Source organism: Notechis scutatus, chromosome 4 (genome assembly GCF_049901735.1).
Source record: "Notechis scutatus isolate UNSWTSFEM ecotype Mainland chromosome 4, rNotScu1.2, whole genome shotgun sequence".
In the NCBI taxonomy this organism is placed as follows: Eukaryota; Metazoa; Chordata; class Lepidosauria; order Squamata; family Elapidae; genus Notechis; species Notechis scutatus.
In genome coordinates this window covers 139,153,261-139,177,084 of record NC_142012.1, presented here as the reverse complement: position 1 = coordinate 139,177,084, position 23,824 = coordinate 139,153,261, and the positions used below count along the sequence as shown (strand labels likewise).

Here is a 23,824-nt window from a genome sequence, read left to right as displayed (position 1 = left end):
GTCATCTAGTCCAACCCCCCCCCCAAGCGGGAGACCCTACACCATTTCTGACAAATGGCAGTCCAATCCCTTCTTGAAAGTCTCAAGTTAAGGTTTGGCACTGTCTGGTACAGGTTTAACCAACCTTAGATTGAAATAATTATTGGAAGTTTTGGTTATAGGCAGTCCTTGATTTAGAATCATTCATTTAGCAACCATTCAAAGTACAAAGTGCTGAAAAATGACTTACAACCTGTCCGGTCCTCATTCTTATTCCCATTATGGCATTCCCAGGGTCACGTGATTGTAATTCAGGTACTTGGAAATCGATATGCATTTACAATGGTCGCAGTGTCCCAGGGTCATGTGATTGTCATTTACAACCTTCCGAGCTGGTTTCCAGCAAACAAAGCCAACAGGGAAAGCTGGATTCATTTAATAACCACAGTGATTTGCAAACACAGGGGAAAAAAGGAGTATATAATTGGGCCTTGTCATATGATGATTTAATCAATAACCGCAATCATTTAGCAAGTTCCAATCTCATTTGTGATCATAAGATGAAAACTATCTGTAGTTTTATTACTTTTATCTGATTCTATCTGATCATTCCATATACTGAGCCATAATTCAAATAGGGATCCTTCCAAGAATAACTTCTGGAAATATGCTATTCTGCGATATGCCCAGAGTTTGGTGGGTGACTATATGAATGTCATAGATAGATGATAGATGATAAATAGGTAGGTAGGTAGGTAGGTAGATAGATAGATAGATAGATAGATAGATAGATAGATAGATAGATAGATAGATAGATAGACAGACAGACAGACAGACAGACAGACAGACAGACAGACAGACAGACAGACAGACAGACAGACAGACAGAGCTTCCTGCCTGGCATAAAAATATGATATTCTTCTCCTACGTTTCCTGAAACCTAGTGTGTATGTTTACCTAACTCACCAGAACAATATGCATTCAGCTATCACAAAAAGCAAATCAAAGCTATATAATTTAGCCTTGAGGCTCAATGAAAATATTTAAAAAAATAAAACAAACAAAACAAATATCTCAAGATTAGATTGCAGCCTTAGGATCCACATAAACAATAGATTACCAAAGTTTAAAAGCTATTTTTAAAAAAGAACTTTTACATAAATGGGAACAAGGAATAGTAATGGCAGCTGTTATTGCTGTAGGAAAAACAAGGAGTTATATATAGATATACAGCTAAAAGCTGGCAAGGTTTAAACCAAAGACAATTTCCTGTCCATCTGCAGAAGAGGAAAGTGATAAATTGAGGAAGAGGTAAATAACTGCATGATTGCATTGATTGACCATACAGGAAATGCTTCAATCTGGAGTTTGTGTAGGGTGACTTTTGCTCCTATGATTTTCTCCTCCTAAAATCTGCTCTGAAAATAAGGGACAACCTCTAAAATAATGAGACATCAGGCACCAGGGGAGGGGCAGATGCATGGTGAAAGGAGATTAATGCATCCTTCCTCCAATGAAAAACTCCACTGAATCTTAGTCTCTTCTATGAACAAAAGGAGCTCCCCTCCCTAGGGGTGCAATGTTTTCCATTCAATCCAGCATTTACTCATTAGAACTTTTTAAAATCCGGGATATGCACGCTCTAGCCCATGAGATGTAGCCTTCTCCCATCCTTGAAAAGCATCTCTGGCCATGTTGGTGGGATTCAAAAAAATTTACTACTGGTTCTGTAGGATGTGGCTTGGTGAGCATGGCATGGTGTAGCCATGGCATGGTGTAGGACATGGCTTGGTGGGCGTGGCAGGGGAAGGCAGGGATGTAAAATCTCCATTTCCACCCCACTCCAGGGGAAGGATACTGTAAAATCCCCATTGCCTCAGCACCCCACTAATCTGCTTTCCAGCTCCATTCTCCTGTGCAGGGCAACAAAAGAAGACCTAGCTGATCATCAGCTGTGACTCGGGAGGCAGAGAATAGATGGGGGCGCGGCCAGTCAGAGGTTGTATTTGCTGGTTCTCCGAACTACTCAAAATTTCTGCTACTGATTCTCCAGAACTAGTCAGAACCTGATGAATATCACCTCTGGTTTACTGGAAATATAGAGTACAATATCTCACCATTTTAAAGTAGAAAACTGTAACAGTGTTTTATTCACTGTTAATTTAAAAAAATAACCAAGGCCCAGTTCCACCCACTGTGCAGGCACCAAAAATATTAAATGTTAAAGTTTGCCATGCTTCAAATCAAGACAATAATTTTTTAAAAAACCTTCTAATTGATCCTATTATGTTATGACACTGTGACTAAATATAAAATAAGGGAAAAGTTTCTCTGATCAAAAGTCTTTAAATCAGAGAACAAGAACTGGGACATAAATGCCCTTGTAATATGTAGCAGAACTTGTCATCGAGGTCCATTTTTAAACTGCTTAACAGGTTTCAACCTCTGAATAGGTAGGATGGAGCAATTGAGCTGTTTTTTTAAATCATATGTTATTTCAGTTGGACCTAATGTTTAGAAATACTGACTACTTAGAGGTCAGCCATCCATAACACTGTTCTGTCTCACATGGCCTCCTGGAGTATAGTTGCATTCTATGATCCAATAATGAGCCTGAAAGCTGAGTGAAACAGCAGCTCCAAACAATGTTCCAGGATATATGAGGTCTCCTCAAATTAAGTGGGATGTTCCCTCTAAGCAGATGTGTTTAAGAATATATGATGCTTTAAATATTCCTTTTTTTCATTTCATATTCTTTTATCTTTTTTCCTATTGTTTTTTCTGGAAATGAAATAGAAAAATACTGCAAGATTACATATACCCATAGTAACCATATACATAGTTGATTCTTCAACACTTACTAGAGTGGTAATATTATTTTAACAAGGATGGTTCTCTTTTTATTATGTATTTATGCAATTTCTGTATTGCAACTTTCAATAAATGTATCAGGAACTAGGTTTGCTAATACCCCATTGTATCTTAAGAGGATTCATCTTCCAGAAATGTATCTATTAGGATTAGAAGTGGTATATAACAGCAATCACCAGATTAGTAAAGTGGCCCTTTTATTGGAAAATAAACCTTATCAGCATAGATGCCGCATGCCTCTTGTTCAGATTAGGCACTGAAATATGGTTACGGTGTTCTTCTAAAGGCCCCAAACAATGATATAAAATGTAGGAGGACACACTGAGCTGTCATAATGGAATACATAAAACAGAAATACTTGCAGGTAAAGAAAAAAAGTTTTCAGCAGCCATTACTAATGACATTTGGGAACATGCTTCAGAACTAGTAATTGCAAGTCAGCATTGCATTAATAACAATAGTACCGCATCTATTTGTCTGCAAATCTCTGAGTCTATAATTTTTATTCAGAATTTTTAATCATTTCAATTATTTACTTGGAGTGCCTTTTTCCCCATTGTGTCTCCATTTTTTGAGGAAACGTATTAATGTTGTTTCGATAGTTGCTTCTTGATTTGCATAGATTCCCTGGGTGACTTATTGCTCCAATTTGAGTGTATGCATAGTGTCTGAAGGCTTGCTGCTAAATAGAAATTTATATTTGGTTCCAGTGAACATAGTACACTTGTCTCATTTTGTTATATAATTGCTGTTCAAGGGCATGTTTTCAGTGTACATAAGAATGTCTGTATGCAATTAGCGACAGCTGAAGCATATAAACAGTAGCACTAAAACCACTATGGAGGAACTGGTAGAAAGAGACATTTTACTACCAACATAGAAGGACAAGCAACTTGTGCTAACATTGGTGCTCCCTTCTGGCCAGAACAGCAAGAGTATTGGTAAACAACAACCAATGCCTCCTCATGCTCCCTTTTGGAAACTAATTTGATTATTATTTTTTACTTTTATAAGGAACCAAAGTTGATATAAAACTGCATATATATAATTATTTCAGCCAGATATTATGTGGAAGACTATATAATTTTGTTAAGTAAATGCACAAATAAGTAAACATCTTTCCTAGTTTTAAATATATATTTATTACTTGGGCTATAACTCTAAAAGAATCCATGCAAGCAACGTTTAAGTTACAAGAGCAAAGAACCAATGAAACAATTGGTTCTTTGCTCTTATAACAATGGAACACAAGTTTGTATTTTTATTTTATTAATTCCTTTCCTGCTTGTCTATATTTTAATAAATTTAAATATTATTAGAGATGTAATACTGTAGGGTTTGATATACTGCCCACACCCACCAGCATGGCAGATTTTTCACATTGGACAATAACGTATGTCAGACTGGACTATAATTTATCTGTGATGGCAATTTATATGCACTTAAATGCACAATGCCACATAACTATAAAGAGAGCTCTTCTTGAAACTTTTAAAAACAATTAGGTTTGTCCAGTTTTGATCAAAGCAGTGCATTGGAGATATTTCAATCTTCCCATGAAATATGCCAAATCTAATGACCTGTATTATGCTGCTATTCTACCTATGAAAGGGGAAAATACATACTTTAAGTATATTTGTTCCCCAATAGAACAGTTCTGAGAATTAGTTGTATAAAACAGCTTATAAATAGTGAACAAATGTTCTCCACACTCAAAGTCCAGTGGAACCACAGAAATTATTCTCTAAGCAGGGTTGGAAGTGCTTTTCATGTCAATACTTTTAAGGTACCTCACCCCCTTTTCAGATTAATATAAGAGGAAAACACAGAGGAAAATAGAAATCTATCAAGTTCTTATTTAAGCTGTATGAAGGTAAACATATATGTCATTACAAAACTTTTCAAAGGGCCAAACCCATGTTGTATAGCAAAAGAGCTCTCCAGTGGCCCTGTGACATCATCAGAATGATTGCATATGGCTTACAGATTGTCACCTGCAGTTCAAATGCAGCAACCACTGGGAGAACAATGAATAATATTATGGGTCTGCTACATTTTTCACCTACCCAGAGAACTGGGTTTGTTCTACACATCTTCTCTCAATGAACCCATATTGCTTTTCAGTACATGAAAGCAGTCAAGTTATACAACTTATTGGACTATAACTGCCAAGCCAGTTATCAGAACTCCAACAGTCACTAAGTATAGTTCTGTTTTTAATTTCATAATATAAATATCCCCTTAACTACCCACATAACAAAAAAAACAAAGGTTATTCAACAAGTTATAACTTGCGAGTTCTGAATAAACAATAGTGGAAGTGTGTGTGGGAAATTGGGTTCACATGGAGAATTCTCTTCTGTATACCATGAAGCAAGTACAGAATTATGGGAGGCAACAACCATGAACATTTTCAGATTTTTGCCTCTCTTTTCTAATTTTGTCAATGTAATTGAGCATTTAGAATGCTAAAGCAAAATTTGTTGGAATGAGTTAAGCTGTTATGCCTTCAGAAACTTATGGGAATGTTTAAAACCAGAACAATGTTCCAGGAACAATCTTGCCAATAAATTTGCCCTTTTAAATGTTTGGCAAATGGGAACGAAATGGGCAAATGAGAACGAAAAACCATAATCAAGGGACAAAGCATTTCAGTTTAGATAAAGTCCATTCCCCTTAGGAAGCCTATTGCTATTACCTTAAAATATACTGTACAATGGGGATAAATCCTAAAATGTTTTCTGCTGCAGCCAAAATATAGCAACCAAGTGCCAGAGTGTTTTGGAGAAGACGTTCCATAGATGTAACCAATGATAATGCCTTGTTTCTTGTGGCTATCCACCAAACTATAATTTATTTTTTATTTATTTATTTATTTGATTTGCCAATTGTTTACAAGATAATAAGTATAAGTGTATACATAGTTGTGAATACATGAAATGGGTACATATAAGAAAAATAAAAGAAGAATAAGAGAAACAATAGGACAGGGACGGTAGGCACGTTGGTGCGCTTATGCACGCCCCCTACAGACCTCTTAGGAAAGGGGTGAGGTCAATAGTAGACAGACTAAGGTTAAAGTTTTTGGGGTTTGGGGAAGAAACTACAGAGTCGGGTAGAGTATTCCAGACATTGACCACTCTATTGCTGAAGTCGTATTTCCTGCAATCAAGTTTGGTGCGGTTAACTTTGAGTTTGTATCTATTGTGTGCTCTTGTGTTGTTATGGTTGAAGCTGAAGTATTCATTGACAGGTAGGACATTGCAATGTATGATTTTATATACCATGCTTAAATCAGACCGAGACGGCGTAATTCAAGGTTTTCTAGTTCTAGAATTTCAAGTCTGGTGGCATAAGGTATTCTACAACGAGTAGAGGAGTGGAGAACTCTTCTTGTGAAATATTTCTGGACTTTCTCAATTGTGCTAATATCAGATACGTAATGTGGGTTCCAGACTGATGAACTGTATTCGAGTATTGGTCTAGCAAATGTTTTGTATGCTCTGGTTAGTAGTGTGATATTACCAGAGAAAAAGCTACGTAGGATTAGGTTAACAACTCTTAATGCCTTTTTGGCTATGTAGTTGCAGTGGGCTCTAGCACTTAGATCATTAGAGGTGAGTATTCCAAGGTCCTTTACAGAGCTTGGGTCATCAACAAGATCTTGACTATTCAGCTTGTATTTTATTTTCTGATTTTTTTTGCCAATATGTAAGACAGAGCATTTATTTGTTGAGATTTGAAGTTGCCATTTGTTTGACCATTCTGATACATAGTCAAGATCTTTTTGTAGGGTAGCAGTATTGTCTGTGGTATTGAACAGCTTTACATCATCAGTGAAAAGAACGCAATTGCTCTTAATATGATCACAGAGGTCATTTATGTAGAGTATGAAGAGAGTTGGTCCTAGAACACTGCCTTGGGGGACACCACTATTGACAGGTACAGAATTTGATAGGACGCTCCCAATTTTGACCATTTGTTGTCTGTTTGCCAGGAATGCTTCTATCCAGTTATTCAGTTGTCCAGAGATACCATAGGATTTTATTTTTAGGAGTAGTTTGTCGTGTACCACTGAATCAAAGGCTTTACAGAAGTCTATGTAGATTGCGTCTATTGCTTTGCCTTGGTCGAGTTGTGTCGTCCATATGTTTTTGCAGTGTAAGAGTTGCAGATTACAGGATAGTTTTTTTCTGAAACCAAATTGTTTATTGGAGAGTAGGTTGTTTGTCTCTAAGTGGAGGATGATGGATTGGTTAATAATTGAAGGTGGTGCTTTGAAGATGATATAGAAAGGTATATATAAGGGATACACATAGAAAGATACAAATAGGAAAGATACAAATAGGAAAAGACACTGCTCTAGATTGTGACATACAAAGACTTTATATCAGTGCATCCAATAATTAGATCACTGAAATTTAATTATGAATCCTAGAATTATGGGAAGTGATTTTTCAGTGATTTTCTGGAGCACAAACAAAAGTTGTGATCCATCCAGAGAACTTCAATTACCAATCATATTAGCCTATTATCAACATACTAAAAAGATTACTACCAAATCAAAAAAGATTTACTTTTTGACTGTCTTAACATACTTATCACTATTTAAAACAAAATTGAAAAGTTAGAAAATGGGCTAAAACTCTGAAACATCAACATTTTAAAATGGATCTGGAAATGCATTGGAAGCTGATGGTACTAGTTTACTAGTTAACTCTCAGCTCTTTGAAATTTTAAAATCTTTTTCAAAAACTGCATTAGAGTATCTAACCAACATTTTTCCAAAATATGGATAGAAAGTAAGCTACCCCTATGTATAAGTATCATGGCTGCTTCCAGGTTCCCAAACCACTTATACTACAATGGCAATAATAACTAGAACATCCCTATGAAATGTCTTTGAATCTTCAGAGATAGTCCACTGCCTTCTTAAGAAAGACTTTGGTAACTACATAGCTACAAAAACAACTTCCTAATTCATCTTGACTGAACTTGAATGCACTGGTTCTTACCCAGTCTATTTCTTCTGTCATCTTTGTGGTAGTCATCAGGAATAAAATGATGAGTTATTGCAATGGGCCAATGAAACGAAGCAATTTTGACCAATCTCCCTCCTATCCATTTTTCTCTAGCTGGATATTTCTAAACCAATCCTAGCTGGAGAGAATTTATGTGCAAGGAGAAAAACATTACCTTCCCCTTCAACTCACTTCTGTTTCCCTGATGTAAGTGACAGCTCTTCCAAAAAATACTGTTTCTCTGACACTTTTTCTTGCTATTCTGCCAAAAAAATCTTCAGATTTCCTACCAGTTTTCTTTTCATGCAGATTGAACTCAGTGTTTTTCTCCAGCTATTTTCACATTTCTTTTGATGATACTTTAAGGTTGTCTTGTTTTTTTGTTTTCATTACTTCTCTTTCTATTATTCCCCCCACCCACCCACCCATATTCTCACTTCCTGATCTTAAAGGAGGAAAAAGCTTCTTCCCATGAAGAATTCCTTAGGATGGTTTCCTTCAAGATTAAATTAAAGATTCAGAAGCCAGGAAAGAGATAACACTCACAAATGCAGCCTTCAGCCATTTTATATTGGTACAAGAAATCATTCTACCCATGGAATTTACCTTAATTTTCTTTTCTGAAAAAAAATGGGGGAAAATCAGTGTAGTATGGATGCACAGACTTTATTTTTGAAAGGGCATTTTCAAGATGTTCTGTCTCATGTGATACTGATCAGTTTTCCAGCCAGGTTTTATCTTCTGTAACAATGTATGGTATTGTGTTGGTTTTAAATCTAATATATATACAGGAATACATATAAAAAAACAGGTCAGGTTATAAGATTACTGTAAACTGTTTCCAAATCTTTTTTCTACATCAGTAAATACACACACAGGTGTTGTTTTGATTCTGAAAACTAAATTAAACTTGAAGTTCATTTTGAATGCTGTGATCTTCCATATGTTCTGTCAGATTGCTGATAGCTATCTAAACAGCAACTTTGGGGACCCTTAAATTGTTTTAAGATTAGGTGAAGTTGATAAATGAACATTAGCCTTTCAATTCCATGCCAGAGACCTTGCAAAATATCTGAAATTGCTACTTGTAGTTCAATGAAGCTTCAGATTGGGGATTTCAAATCAGGGCTTCAGTAGTCCTGATGATTATTTGATGGCAGCAAGGAGGTAATAGAAAACTCTTTTTGCTTTGTCTAGCAGTCAGCCAGATTTTTGCAGCCCAGATCTAGTAATTATAGCATCCACTTCATTTTTAAAATTAAAACCACCACTTTGGAGAGATTTAAATGTCACATGTGGGAGATAATTGCTTTCCTGCAATGAACATCTCATTTAATGTGGCCAAAGAACAAAAGTAATTGCTGTTATTGTGTAATGATCCATATCTTTTTTCAAGGTATAGAGTGCTTTGAGTGGCACACTGAGGAAACACTTGAGGAAATAGGCAGGACTGTGACAAAGAAATAGTTAACATCATACCAAAAACTAAATTTGATTTAATGTAATTTCAGCTTAATTAAAATTAATTTAATTAAATGCATGATTACTTCCCCACATCTTTAATCATTTTCCCCTTCAGATTAAAAATTATAATGAGGTGGCAAGTTTTGGAGAGACTTGGAAACTTCTCTCAAGACTGTAGAAACAGCATGTAGTTGTGGGATAACAGATTATGCTTTTTTTCAGGGGAATAAGAATTAAAAGATGCTGCCATTAAAAAGCTCTGCATATTCCAGCACCTTACACAGACTTCTCTCTCCACACCATACCCCACCTCTGGGAGTCAAATTAACTACTTCTAAAATTTTCCAGAAAAAAAAATAAAGTGCCAGATTGTTAATAAAACTCTACATGCTGTCCTTGCATTTTAATCCATCCTCAAACATCTGGCCCAAATCTAAATGAAGCAAGTATATCTAAGTGCTTGCATTTTTAAAAGCTACATCAAATAAATGTGACTGCAGGATTCACTAGGTTTTTGGTTTATTATCTTTAGGAACAGAGAAATAGGGACAATGAAGAACAGCTTCTTTCAGCTGGTAATTGTGGCAGAGAAAAGATTGGCACTAAAGTAGTAAGAAATAAAGGAATATCAGAATGAATCAAAGATAGGATTTGTTTACCTGGTCTGCAAAAAAAAAAATAGATGAGCACTACATGTCAAATGGCAATACTGAAAAGTATAACTCTGCTGCCATATAGTGATGATTGTCTGTAGTTTTGCATCCCAGGATTGTGTGAATGGTATTTAACTTGTGCAAGTGCTTCCTATTTCAACCAAGAAGCAGAGAAAGATTCAGTTAAGTTATGCTATGAATGAATGAATTCTTTATTGGCCAAGTGTGATTAGACACACAAGGAATTTGTCTTGGTGTATATGCTCTCAGTGTACATAAAAAAAAAAGATATATTTGTCAAGAATCATAACACTTAATATAGTCATAGGATACAAATAGGCAATCATATTATACTAGGAAACAGTCAATATAAATCGTAAGGATACACGAAGGGAATTATTTGTTTAGCAGAATGATGGCATTCAGGAAAAAATTGTACTTGTGTCTAGTGTTTTGTGTCTAGTTGTACTGATGTGCAATGCTCCATAGCGTCATTTTGAGGATAGGCATTAAAACAGTTTATGTCCAGGATGTGAGGGGTCTGTAAATATTTTCACAGCCCTCTTTTTAACTCGTGCAGTATACAGGTCCTCAAGGCAGGTTGGTAGTAATTGTTTTTTCTGCAATCCTAATTATCCTCTGAAGTCTTTGCCTTGTTGGGTTGCAGAACCAAACCAGACAGTTATAGAGGTACAGATGACAGACTCAGTAATTCCTCTGTAGAACTGTATCAGCAGCTCCTTGGGCAGTTTGAACATTCTTTGTTGTGCTTTTATGATGACGTTTTTGATGTTAGGTGTCCATTTTAAATCTTGAGATATGATGGAACCTAGAAATTTGAATGTCTCTATTGTTGCTACCATGTTGTCTAGTATTGTAAGAGGTGGTAGTATGGAAGAGTTTCTCCTAAAGTCTACCACCATTCTACAGTTTTGAGTGTGTTCAGTTCCAGATTGTTCCGGTCGCACTATGAAGTTAGTTGATCAACCTTCCATATGTATGTGGATTCATCGTTGTCTCAAATGAGACCAGTCACTGTTATATCATCCGCAAACTTCAGAAGTTTAACAGATGGATTGTTTGAGATGCAGTCATTGGTGTATAGGGAAAAAAGAAGTGGAGAGAGCATACAGCCTTGGGGGTGGGCAGTGCTAATTGTACAGTTATCTGATGTGATTCTGCCTAGCTTACTTGCTGCTTCCTATCTGTTAGGAAGTTTATGATCCACTTACAAGTGTGTTCAGGTATCGCTAGCTGGTTTAGTTTAGTTAGAAGAATGTCTGGAATGATGGTATTGAATGCTGAACTGAAGTCTACAAAGAGGACCCTTGCGTAGGAGATTCAAGATGTTGTAGGATGTAGTTCAGAGCCATATTAACAGTATCATCTGTCGATCTATTTGCCCAGCATGCAAATTGCAGGGCATCTAGCAGCGAATCCGTGATGGTTTTCAGGTGGGACAGCACTAGTCTTTCAAAGGTTTTCATAACTACAGATGTTAGAGTACAAATCACAAAGCAGAAGGGTGAATCCTTTGTCTTTACTATGCATACAAGGTTGATTTATTACACCAATATTTCTACTGTATTAAACCTAACATATATAATTAAGTACTTATCTTAAGTACTAATAAAGGAGAATATCTGCAGCTCAGAGTTAAATGAGGGGTCCTTGTTGCTCTCAGAACTGGGTTGTTTTCTTTGAGATTTTCATTACTCAAACCAGGTAACATCATTGGTGCTGCAATGAAATATCTGCAAAAAAAAACAACAAAACTCAGAGTGCAACAATTACCCCACATCTTTTAATTTGTATACCTCTTAAACAAAGCATAATTAATTACCCCACCACTGCATTCAATCTCTTTAGCCTTGAGACCAGTTTCCAAGGCTCTCCAAAAATTGACAGTATAGGCTTGCTGTAATTTCAAATTACTATATATTAATATAGTTTTGAGAAGAATTATAGTTATGGATCTCAGTGTGATATAGACCTATATTCCTAAAACATGGAATTTGCCACTCATGAACAATGTGGCTCTATCAAGTTAGGGTGTGACACAGAGGATAATTTTACAGAACTAAAACGACATTTAGTTACTTGGTTTTAAGGAATGAATCCAAGTTGTGAGATTGTTACTTAGTAATGAAAAGTCTTTGTGCTCTATAAATGGGAATGTAATACAAAGTTGCTATTCTGTGTAGGTTTAGCTATTGCTATGTATTAATTTTAATGAACTTTACATTTTTGTATATACAGTAGTTATTATATGGCTATTTAATTAATTGTCTTTCATCATGTCTAATTTATTTCAGTTACAGTAATATAGTTTTTTCTTCATAGGTTTATAATTACTATTTATGTTTTACTTTTCATTAGTGATGATATAGTACTTGGACCAGACAATAGCTAACTTTATGCCATATATGAAGAACCAAACAAACCACATTATGTCAGCTTAGCATGCAAAGCATGAACTGTGACTTTGTATGTTATGCCACTCAGTTATAGTTTATTCATTACACCCTGGTTAAATTATTATGTTGTATAAAACACATCCATTCCCCACATTTATTATTCTATCTGGATTGTTTTCCTCTCTCATTTTCTTTTACAAAAAATAAAAATAAATAAATTAGTATGTAAGAAAGTATGCCCCTTTCTTAAATATAATGTTTTGCCTTGAGATAAATCATAATAATTAGTGTAACAGTTCAAGCATGTTCAGCTTCATATTACAGTTTCCAAATTCAGGAGAGCTTTATCTCTAGCCCAGTTCAGTACCCTCCTGCAGCTGTTTGGAAAGGGAAATATAGCAGAATCCCATATGTAACTGGATACTGCCCCTGTGACTCGGGTGCTATAGAAACCATAGTTCTTGTTCTTTTGTATTGTAGTTCTGCAGGAAATTCCTTGCACCCTTTGTCCATTACTCCTTTTTTTCTTTAAAATTTCCAGGATACTCTGATAATGTTTATTTGCATTATCTGTCAAACAACCAAGATAAATTTATTTCTCTAAAAGTAGCAAAATTTTGCTAGATTATGTGTAAGCTTTGCCCACAAATGTTTGCAAACAGTTACAGATGTTGAAGGATCATTTGGCTTTGTTTGTTTCATATAATTTTTTTTTAACAAATGGCAAAAATAAAGTTTTTGTTCTGTTCAGTTCAAGCATGATAGTCTGTGGCAAAACACATTAATCCAAATGGATGTATTAAGTATGCCCCTTTCAACTTCAGATCTTCATCCACACAATAAAAGCTGGCTGTGGCAGCTTTTGTTATAAAATTATGTGAAATCACACATTCTTTATGAATGGAGGGAGCTGCATATTTTAGAAGCAATGTAGTTTTCCATAGATCATGTGGTTAAAAAAATGTAAAGAAAAAATATAATTGCAATGCTTTTTCCTCAATTCTATTATTCTGTCAAAATCATGCAATTTTTTTTCATTCTCATAACATACAAAGAAGTTGGCCATATTATTGAGTCACATTTGACTCCTGCAAACTGATCTATAAAGCAGCTATTGCCCTATAGTGGTATACAGAAAGGTTCTCTGTATTTTTTATCGAGTCAAATACCTACTTTAATAGACAGCAACTCAGCCAGATATCTTTTGCATATCCTGTTACCTGATTTATTTTTTTTAAGTGAATATGGCAGGGAAGGATATGGTATGGAATTTCTGCATGTGAAACCTAGGATTAATCACGGAATTATAGCCAGAGAATTTGTGTCATCAAAGAAATGCATATTCCGAACTGCAGCTTTGTAAACCCAGCAAAGAGCTTCATTTATTGGGCAGGGTTTTTTTTTTTTCAAAAAATAAAGTATAAAAGTGAAATAGGCCTTTATAGAGTATAACTTGTGATTTTTAAAAAAAATTTTTTTCATAAGAGGAATTTTACATTCTCTGCTCTCCTCCCATATTATCTAATCTTGAAATGATTGTTCAGTTCAGGAAAAAGTAACCGCAAATGACAATATTTACATGAAACTGATTTCCTGAATTTAATTGCTTCTAGTTATTGATCGCACTAAGCAAGTCTCCCTGACAAGTTCACATGTCAGATTCTGCAAAATATGGGCCTGGGTTGTGGCCATTACTTTTAGACAAAATGATTTGCTCTTCAGGAATCTTTTTCTATTCTGTTTTCAAAATTCAACAAGGCTAACAATTGACTCTTATTTCACAATGAGTAATATTTATAGTTCTCCCTGAAAACAGCTAACTTAGGCAATATTTCATGCACAGCTTTAGCCTTAAGAAAAGAAAATAGAAAAAAAGTTCAAAAGCAACAGATGGGGAGTTTTATTATTTTCCCTATTAGCTGCCCTTTCAGGGGATTGTTTTATTCTTCCCAATGGTAGCACCAATGCCAACAAAGTGTCAAAATTGCTTTGCAAGAAAAACTTATTCTTGTGTGGTAAATCTGGACAAATCAATAGGGAAGAATTCTAATTAGTTTGTTGTCAGGCCACTCCTGGTTTAACTGCCACTTCAGTTAACAAACTCAGTCGGCATTCTTGTCCAAAACATTATTTAATCAGCATCTGAGTTAATGGCAAATAATGATTATTTTACACAACTGTAAGGATCATTGCAAGACATCAGTGATAGATTGTAATCTTGGCATCAGATGTTTTTAAAGGATCAAGGATCAGGGAACTAATATATAAATGTGCATGTTGGTGTGTAAATATCAATGATGTTTAAATATCAATGGACAAAGATACAAACAGATAGAAGGAGCACCTATGGGATCACCCCTCTCACCCGTCATTGCTAACCTATACATGGAACACTTTGAAACCAATGCTCTAGACAAATCTGAACACAAACCCAAACTCTGGCTCAGATATGTAAATGACACTTTTGTAATTTGGCCACACGGAAAGAAAAACTGGACAGCTTCTTCACACACCTCAACAGCCTACACCCCAAAATACAATTCACCATGGAAACAGAAGCCAACAATCAACTTCCCTTCCTGGATGTCGTAATTTACAAAAAAACCAATAGCTCTCTAGGACACACCATCCACTGGAAGAAAACACACACCAACTGCTACTTAAACATACAATCCCATCACCACCCTGCACAGATCAACTCCATAGCCAAGACCCTCATCTCCAGAACCAAACGCCTAGCTGACAAAGACCACCTGGGAACAGAATTACACACCCTCACTAACATATTAATTTCCAACAGATTCCAAAGAAACACAATTACCAACCTAATCCTAAAGGAGACACCCCCCAGAAACTGAGACACAGAACAGGTCAACGGTATCGCCCTCCTCCCCTACATCAAAGGCACCACAGATAAAATCAGCAAAATTCTCCACAAACACAATATCAGGACAGTTTTCAGCACTGACCAAAAAATAGCCAACATCCTAAGAAACCTCAAAGACAAGATCCCTCTAGAAAACCAAGGAGTTTATGAAATACCATGCAACAATTGCCCAGCCACATACATTGGACAAACCAACAGGAGAATAAATGCACGCATCGCAGAACACAAGAACGCAGTCAGAAAAGAAGAAAACACTTCCTCCCTTTTCCAGCACCTTAAAGCCACAGGACATGAAATTAATTTTGAGGGAACCAAATTAATCTTCAATACTGAACACTTCAACAAGAGAATAATCAGGGAAGCCATCGAAATAGAAAAACACTCCCATAACATGAATAAACGGGATGATACCTCCCACCTACCAGACATCTGGAAACTAGCCCTTATCAACAAATGAGTCCCAGCCATGAAAACCAACACCAGACCCAAAACAACACATGATGCCACCACCAATCTCCCTCACCAGACTCAAACCCAAACCCACCCCATAGATGTAAAGCAACCACCATCCAGAAACCAGACCACAGCTGCATCACCAGCTGCCACACCCCAACTCCCAAACCAAGCAAACAGACACATGCCATGAACACATAGCCAGGCCTCAAACTCGGAGCCAAACCAAAACCTGGAACATCACATCACAGCCACCCGCTCAGGATATCACATCACGGAACTCAGGAGATTACACCACAAAACCTCAGGATGTTGCAACACAGCCAACGACCCAGGAGATTACAGCACAAGACCCAGGGTGTCAAAACAATAGAACTCAGAAGGTCATCACACAGCCCATGACCCAGGTCATTACAACACAGGAGGCTGATAGACACACTGCCAATACCTCAGCCACACGTTTTTATGAAAAAGCCAGCCAATCTTCAAACATCAACTCCATCAATCAATCAAGAAATGACAACACAGCCAACCTCCCCACCAGTATTTATAGAGAGACGGCAGCTCATATCACGCTTTGCTCACACAAGCACAAAGCCGAAAGCACCAGACTGAAGATGGCGAGTGGGACCTCGTCGAAACCTCACCAAGTTACTCTCAATCTTACATGGGAAAAGACCCAAACACGCCAAGACATACATACATACATACATACATACATATATGTTTTCTTAAGTTTTTGCGGGTATTTATATGTATGGTATTCAGCTTTGTTCGGGTATTTTCCCACGTCATTATAGTTGTGCTTTTAAAGTTGTAGCAACGTTTTGGCAGAATCTCATCTGCCATCATCAGGCTTCTGTATTGAGTTCATCTATGAAAGTCTAACTCACAGACAAACACAATATAGAAGCCTGATGATGGCAGATGAGATTCTGCCGAAACGTTGCTACAACTTTAAAAGCACAACTATAATGACGTGGGAAAATACCTGAACAAAGCTGAATACCGTATACCATACAGATGATAGAGATAGAGATAGAGATAGAGATAGAGATAGAGATAGAGATAGAGATAGAGATAGAGATAGAGATAGAGATATTCGTAGATTTTCACGGGTACAGGTATGCAGGTCTTGGTGTGTTTGGGTCTTTTCCCATGTAAGATTGAGAGTATCTTGGCAATGTTTCGACGAGGTCCCACTCGCCATCTTCAGGCTGGTGCTTTCAGCTTCGTGCTTATGCAAGCAAAGCGTGATTGGAGTTGCCATATACTGGTGGGGAGGTGCTCCCAATTGTACATGGGAAAAGACCCGAACACACACACATATGTGTGTGTGTGGTTTTTTTTTCTTATGTTTTTGCAGGTATTTATATGTATGGTATTTAGGTTTCTTCAGGTATTTTCCCACATCTTAATATTTGTGCTTTTATTATTTTATTATTTTATTATTGCGACGTTTCCGCAGAATCTCATCTGCCATCCTCAGGCTTGTGTATTGGGTTCTTTTTAATCTTGTGTGTCTGGCTTCTCAGCTGTTTTTTACTGCATTTTTGTGTTCATCCAGGCAGGTACTTATTCTTCTATTGGTCTGTCCGATGTATGTGGCAGGGCATGATGCGCAGGCTTTTGAGGTGTGTGAGGAAGTTGTCCAGTTTTTCTTTCCTGTGTGGCCAAATTACGAAAGTGTCATCTACATATTTAAGCCAGAGTTTGGGTGTGTGTTCAGATTTGTCTGGAGCATTGGTTTCAAAGTGTTCCATGTATAGGTTAGCGATGACGGGTGAGAGGGGTGATCCTATAGGTGCTCCTTCTATCTGTTTGTATCTTTATCCATTGTAGATGAAGTATGTGTTGGTTAGGCAGTGGTTGGTCAGATCTAGGATGTGCTTAGGGGGTTTGCATTTGTTTTTGATGTTTGTCAAGGCTTCCTTAATAGGTACTTGGGTGAAGAGGGATATGACATCGAAGCTCACGAGTAGGTCGCCGGGTTGTAGGTTTTGTTTCTTTATTGTTTCTATGAAGTGGAAAGAGTTTTCTACGTGTGAGGTGATGGATTCTGTGTAGGGCTGAAGTTGTTTGGTGAGAAATTTAGCAAGATTCTGTAGAGGTAAGCCTATGGAGCTGACTATGGGTCTGAGTGGTGTTCCTTCTTTGTGTATCTTGTGGAGGCCACAGAGTTTAGGGCATCTGGATGATTTTTCTCTGGGGATGATTCTTTGCTGGATCTCTTCACTGATGGGGGAGGCTTTTATTTTGGATTTGGTGGTTTTTTTCCAGGTAGGTTGTAGGGTCAGTATGTAGAGGTTTGTAAGCGGGGTCTTGGAGTAGGTTGGATAGTTTGGATTGGTAATCATAAACTCCTTGGTTTTCCAGCTGGATCTTGTCTTTGGGGTTTCTTAGGATGCTGGCTATTTTTTGGTCAGTGCCGAAGGCTGTCCTGATATTGTGTTTGTGGAGAATTTTGCTGATTTTATATGTGGTGCCTTTGATGTAGGGGAGGAGGGCGATACCGTTGTCCTGTTCTGTGTCTCAGTTTCTGGGAGGTGTCTCCTTTAGGATTAGGTTGGTAATTGTGCTTCTTTGGAATCCGTTGGAACTTAATACGTCAATGAGGGTATGTAATTCTGTTCCCAGGTGGTCTTTGTCGGCTAGGCATTTGGTTCTGGAGATGAGGGTCTTGGCTATGGAGTTGACCTGTGCAAGGTGGTGATGGGATTGTGTGTTTAACTAGCGGTTGGTGTGTGTTTTCTTCCGGTGGATGGTGTGTCCTCAAGAGCCATTGGTGTTTTTGTAAACTAGGACGTCCAGGAAGGGAAGTTGGTTGTTGGCTTCTGTTTCCATTGTGAATTGCCCACCAGACACCTGGAAACTAGCCCTTATCAACAAACGAGTACCAGCCATGAAAACCAACACCAGATCCAAAACAACACGTGACACTACCACCATTCTGCCTCACCACACTCAAACCCAAACCCATCCCATAGACGAAAGACAACCATCGTCCAGAAACCAGACCACAGCTGCATCACCAGCTGCCACACACCCCAACCCCCAAACCAAGCAAATGGACACATGCCATGAACACATATCCAGGCCTCAAACTCAGAGCCAAACCAAAACCCGGAACATCACATCACAGCCACCCACTCAGGATATCACTTCACGGAACTCAGGAGATTACACCACAAAACCTCAGGATGTTGCAACACAGCCAACGACCCAGGAGATTACAGCACAAGACCATATATATATACATACATACTATGCATGCATGCATGCATACATGCATACATACATACATACTATGCATAAGTGTTAGGTAGTTATACAAAAGTGTTACAAATTAAGTATACTTAGAAGTGTGTACATAAATAGAAGTGTGTGAATGTATGTGTTTATATTACAATTTGTTATACACACACGCACACGCACGCACACACACACGATCTTGGTGGCTACTGTCATTCAGAAAAATAAGACTATAACATCAAATGCATATGATGGTAATACACTTTATCCTAACATGAATGTTGAAAAGGAAATCTCTTGCTCCTGTGTTATTTTGGAAATAAAATTAAACAGCCCAGTTTCCCACATATACATTTTTGAAATATGCATAGTCAGGCTGCAGATGTTTATACTTTAGTAATAAGCAGTGTGATGCAAATGTTAGGAGTTACATTCTTTTCTTTGAAATGGGTCTTCCATGGCTGCTTTTTAGTGCCATGTAGCCCATGTACCTCTTTTTCTCATGAAAGGGAAGGATACTAAGCGCCCCCCTATGTCTTATTCAGATGCCTCAGTCAGGTGTTACAGAAGCTATCTTCTACCAGTTTTCTAGTGAATCTCAAGCTCTGATATTGTTTTTATTTATTTTATTTTGTCAAGCGATTGTTAGATAACAGGTATAAGTATAAACATGGTTATGAATACATGAAATGGATATGAATAAGAAAAAAGAAAGAAACAATAGGACAGGGACGGTAGGCACGTTGGTGCGCTTAGGCACGCCCCTGGTATTGTTTAGCCTATGCAGTCAGATGGATGTCCAGATAAGTGCCCTTGACCAACCCGCCCCCATCCAGCCTGATATATGCATTGATCCCCAAACATTAGATATAATGCTGCCTGTGGAAATTTTCTAGGTATCCATTCGTTCTCACTTGCCCTGGCCACCTGTACTTTCTGATTGCTGAGAGGATTTCTCTCCCTTTTAGTACTTAGAATCACACAGCAACTATTTAGAGATGAAAGGCCATTAGGAAGTATACTTAAGTGACCTAAGGAAAAGAGAAAGAATAGCTTGGAGGTTCTGTTTTTCAATGGAACTGTGAAAATTGGTTCAAAAATTAGAAATAGCTTTTGACTTTTTTCTCGACTTAAAATTACTGATTTGGAGAGCAAAGTTAGCTCGCAGTTTGCTCTTCCTGTTGCAATTGACTAATGCTGCTAGATACTTGTTCTTTCTTAATAAACAAGAGTTGATAGAAAGGAAAGACAATTTATCACATTGACTAATTTGAGTCTGCTAAATAGGGACCAGAAGCTATTATATTGCTAATTTAGTAATGTTTCAAGCTGAGTTGTTCAAAAAGTAAACAATTGTTTTTCCTAATCCTTTTTCAGAGATTCTCAAACTTATTTTGTTCACTGTCAACATTAATATATTGAAAATAAAGATTAAAGATTACAACAGTTTATTTGAGGAAAGGTTGTTACTGTACATGCATAGCCTATTATTTTGTAACATGTTTTTCTTCAGAGACATCATCATCATCAAATATAGGTCAGGCCCTTATTAATTTCTCTTCAGTCATCTCACATTCATTTTACAAGTTCAAGGACAAAGATAGACTCTTTATTATCCTGCAAATTCATTGGGGCCCCTTGTCTTGAACTCACAAATCATTGGAAAGTATGTATGCATTATGGCAGTTCTCTTTAGCGACAGTGAAATACATTATGATGTACAGCTTCCAAGTTTGTTCTTATTAATGATCCCATGCTGTATATTGAGAAAAAGTATGTCCATCACATACTTGAAAAGGCAAAAGTTTTACTTTTGAGGCATGCCACAAAATCCTGGTAGGTCAGAATGTGTGAATATATATGTAGGTCACTTATGGCCTGATGAATATGTCTTTAGTATGTGTGGAATACAGCTTTTCTTATGCACTATTCAGTAACCTGATTGATTCAAATAAATCATGGGTTGCTTTTTGTATTTTAATGGCTATCTGGAGTCACTTAATTGCTCAATTATCAGTTAATGCAAGGACAAGGATTCTTTCTTCTTTAAAATTGGATGTGAATTTATTATATTCTCCATAAATGTTGAGCTTTGGAGCCAGTGGCACTATTAATACAGATTTCAATGTAGTGCACTAAAAGGCAAAAACAAAAGAAGCCAAATCAGAAACACAAATATAATTATCCTCTGTGGTTTCTTTTCTTTTTAATGCATCATCAGAGTCATAACCATTTGTAAGGCATTAAGCACAAAAGCATTAAAAACAATATAAAAGCGTTTGAAAATGATGCCTGACTGTGATAGACAACACTTCCAAGTAAAATGCAGAACTATAATTTATGTTTTCATTTCAAACATTTTATCATAGTCTTTTTCAAATTAAAGGATAGAAGATATCTTCTTTGGGATCATGCCTAAGAAATCAAAGGTGAAATTCTGTAAGTTAAATGACCAATCGTCATTCATCAACGTTTAGTTTAGTTTAGTTTAGTTTAGTTTAGTTTAGTTTAGTTTAGTTTAGTTTAGTTTAGTTTACTTTATTGTCATTGCACCTCATACAACTAAATCAAACGCCAGTGCACATCATGACCATGACCTAAAACATAAAAAATTATCATGTTATGTTGATAACATGTTATCTTATCAACATGTTGTTGAAATATTTTTTCATCTTCATATTTTAATGGACTAGGCAACTAATTAACAACTAGTGTCTCCAGTATAAGAAAAATGGTATCATGAAAAAACAGCAGAGACTACACCCATTATAAGTAATCTTAGCAAGAATTTTCTTTGATAGATAGGAGATTGATTGAATTGCTGAATTGCTGAATTGAGCAGATTTTCTTTTATACAGATCAATCATTTTGGATGAAAAAATTAGAAAGTCAGGTGCAAAACAAAAATCTATCTGTTTCTCTCATATTTACATAATTTCACATAGAGAAGCATTGAAGTATGAAGTATAAAATAAATGTGTTGAATTCCATTTAAAAAATGAATTAACACTCATGCTCCATCCCAGCTATAAAGTTGCTTAATGTTTTATGAAGTATATGTGCCTTGTGACAAGGAAAAAGGAGTATTGATTTACTGAATAGGAAGATGCATGACTATTACAAACTATTTGCTTATTTTATGAAAAATGGCTCAGAAAAACTGAATCTTTAGTGGCGTTCAGGACTAGCATGCAGGTTGCTATGGTGCATCATTTGAAAGCATCACAGATGAAAATAATACACCCAACTACTTTGCTCTATATGGTACATAACCCAATTGGATTGCACCTATTTTCTAATAACATTTCTGCTCAGAGTTTTTGATTTAATTAATTCCCAGTGTTTCTTGATACTCCAGACTTGTTAATGGTGTCATATTAGAATTAGACGAACAAGCAATATCTTAAATTTGTGCCTTTTTGTACCTACCCCATGCAAGGCAAGATGGGCTACAAATAAAAGTAACAAATACATAAATAAAACATCAAGCAATAATTTTCATCTTATCTTACTTATTGACAATTCCTGCAACAGATATGGGTATAGTTTGAATAATACATATGCCATGAGAACAGGAAAACATTTCTAGATCAAAACTCAATATTTCTTCTAAAGTCTCATATATAGAGATTGAAAAAAAATGCTGCCCAAGACTCCAGGGAAGTCCAGTTAATTGCTGATTGAATAATCCAATTATCCAATTTATTGAAACAGCCAGGAACTACAGAGCTTTCATTTTATCAGCAATCCAATTAGAAAAATCATCCTCCACCACCACCACCACCACCACCACCATCATCATCATCATTTCAGTACTGCTCCACAGTCAGAAAGGAGGGAAAGAAGAAATGGAAGAACATAAAAATGAATATTTAATTATAGAAAATCTGAGAATGTTCACACATAGAATACTCTTTTGAATTGTTAATAATCCACTACTCATGTGGAATAATATAGTGTTCTATTGTAATTTCTTTTTCAACAGTTTATGTGGATAATGTTATTATAATATATCTTAACTCCATCTGCAGAGAAAAATAGTAGTTCACGGCTACTATAACCTTAGTCACTACTTGCACTAGTGACGCAGGGAGGAGGAAGAGGAGGAGGGAGGAGGAGGAGGAGGAGGAGTTAAGGGATGAATGAGCCATTAAGGGAGAAAAGGCTCAAAACAGATTCCTCAGTCTCAGAAAGAGACATGAGAAACTCAAAATGATTCTGCTTTGATTTTGTTTGACATAACATGTAGTAGAAAGAAACTTTTACAGGCTTTCAAGATTCTCTAATTATATCATACAATTACAAAAATTAGTATTTCCCAAGCTTCTGAGGCTCCTGTTTCCTGTTTTGCTGAAGCCTTGCTGACTTCAAAGGGCTGACAACACATTGCTCTAAATTTTGTCCCATTCCCTTTCCCCAAAAAACTTGCAAAATGATGTTCCATATTTCTTTGTGGAAATATGGAGTGAAAGTTTTCAAGTTGGCATTTTAATTTGATCGTATGCAGACTACCTTCCATAATTTCCCACAAAATTACTCAGTAGAGTTATTTAACATTCAGTTGCACATGCATATATGACTTCACCTTAATTATTCTCAAGTGATAATTGACCATTTTGTTGGCTGCTGCAAAAAGATCACAAAGATTTATTGCAAACAACAGTAGCAACTGATTTCATGAAAAAGTAGCAACAATGGTGCATTGAAATACCTGCAAAAAATACTACTTACCTTCAACCCCCCTGGTGGGGCCACAAAATAGACAAAACAATAAAAAAAACAAAGAAACTAAAGTGTTCCTGGGCTTTAGAATTCAAATATGCAAAC

General features: G+C 36.5%; 1 protein-coding gene and 1 long non-coding RNA gene across 2 annotated transcripts in view; one reads left to right on the top strand and one right to left on the bottom strand.

Annotated features, from left to right (window-relative positions):
* SLC9A9 (solute carrier family 9 member A9) overlaps positions 1–23,824 on the top strand; it is a 242,481-nt gene that overhangs the window by 211,971 nt on the left and 6,686 nt on the right. The gene's annotated exons all lie outside the window — the stretch shown is intronic.
* LOC148130939 (uncharacterized) overlaps positions 11,491–23,824 on the bottom strand; it is a 54,240-nt gene continuing 41,906 nt past the window's right edge. Inside the window, exon 6 of the long non-coding RNA XR_015749482.1 lies at positions 11,491–11,742. This is a non-coding gene — a long non-coding RNA (uncharacterized LOC148130939). The remainder of the gene's footprint in view (positions 11,743–23,824) is intronic.